The 1780-nt window shown below is 43.3% G+C and overlaps 1 pseudogene; it reads left to right on the plus strand.

The window, feature by feature from the left end:
• Positions 1 to 290, plus strand: part of LOC102481248 (prohibitin pseudogene) — a 972-nt pseudogene extending 682 nt beyond the window's left edge.
• The last annotated feature ends 1490 nt before the right edge of the window (positions 291 to 1780 follow it).

Below are 1780 nucleotides of genomic sequence, written 5' to 3' on the forward strand. Positions count from 1 at the left end.
GCCCAGCCACAGCAGAAGGCAGCTGTCATCTCTGCCGAGGGCTATTCCAAGGCAGCCGCGCTTATCGCCAACTCGCTGGCCACGGGAGCGACCGCCTCATGGAGCTGCACAAGCTGGAGGCCGCGGAGGACGTAGCCTGCCAGCTCTGCGCTCTCGGAACATCACCCACCTGCGCCAGGGCAGTTCACATTCTCCAGCTGCCCCAGGGAGGTAGGGCCGCTTCAAGCCAGCTGGGCCACAGCGCCCATGTCCTTCCGCCCTACCCCAGAAATCACTATGACATTTCATGATTGGCTTAAACTGAAGAAAATAAAAGTAAAATCACTTCAGGTCTCTAAAAAGTAAATAGGGGAACCAGCAGTTAGCGTAATGGCTATGTCGCTGGCCTCTCACGTAGTCGACGGCGATTTGTGTCCTGGACCTGGTGGCTTAAAAGTCAACGCCGGGTGTGTGTGCGTGCGTGCCCAAGATCCCGGGAGGAGAATGGAGGAGAAGGGATTGCTGCGTGACCATCCCCTCTGGGAGGTGATTTCTCACTTTCTGTCTCTATGTCTCTCTCTGTCTGGCAAGCACACACACCCTATTAGCGAAAACCTCTCTAAAATAAATAAATAAATAAAGTAAATATCTGCATAAATTTATTTTAATATCTTTCTTTTAGTGCTCATCTTACATAAACCTGCTGGCTTCAAACTAGATAACTAACTGCTAAATCATTACAAATACAAAAGAGGTTAATACAGTACCTTTGGAAGAAGAAAATATTTTTTTTCCTCTAGACCCATCATATCTTTCTCATAGCCAAAACGCGTTAGAAAACATATCTATAGGCCAGACTGCAGTGGTGCAGCCTTTCAGCCAGCCAAGACCAAGGGCTTGGGGGGATTGCATCATGAGACTTTGTTGGGAGTATCTATTCCTGAAAGAAAGAAAAGAAAACCGCCTAACCCGTCAGAATGTCTAAGATTTACAAAAAAAAAAAAAAAAAAAAAAAGAGAAAAAGAAAGAAAAAAACCATTTCAGGGAATGAAAATTTTCTACTGAAAATCCAGCCTCCAACAAACAAGCTAGCGGCAGAAGAAGCCGGGCCTTCAGAAGAAGGTTCCACATGGCTCCAGCGAACTAAATTTTTCAGGGAATGAAGTTTTGTTTTTGGTTTTTTTTTAGGGAATGAAGATTTTCTACTGATAATTCAGCCTCCAACAGACAAGCTAGCAACGGATCTAAGAGCACTGTAACTAAACATCCTTTTGTTTTTGGTTTTTTTTTAGGGAATGAAGATTTTCTACTGATAATTCAGCCTCCAACAGACAAGCTAGCAACGGATCTAAGAGCACTGTAACTAAACATCCAAATACTAATAGGGTTAAAATATTCCCTAATATCTACTGAATCTGCTGCACCAGCGATCACAACAGAATGGCAAAGAGATTCTAGATCACCTCTGTCTGCTTGCTCCTGAACATTCAGGCTGAACTTCAAGAATTTGAAAGAAACACACCATCCATCAGATGACAAGAAATCACCGCCGGATCATGAGAAATATGGGAAAATGAGAAAATACCTCTCCTCCAAGGGAAAAGAGTAACTCTTCTTCATCCACAAGCAGTTCGGTGAAAATCATGGAAACATCTGATAAGGAATATAGAGCATTCATAATATCAAAGCTAACAGAGATGGAAGAGAAGAGAGATAATGAACTGCTAAAGAGAAAGGAGAAGGAAGGTGATGAGTTCCAGGAGATGAGGAAATTCTTGCAAGATCTAAAAGAGGAATTACA

This window comes from Tupaia chinensis, unplaced genomic scaffold (assembly GCF_000334495.1).
Source record: "Tupaia chinensis unplaced genomic scaffold, TupChi_1.0 Scaffold000275_1, whole genome shotgun sequence".
NCBI lineage: Eukaryota > Metazoa > Chordata > Mammalia > Scandentia > Tupaiidae > Tupaia > Tupaia belangeri.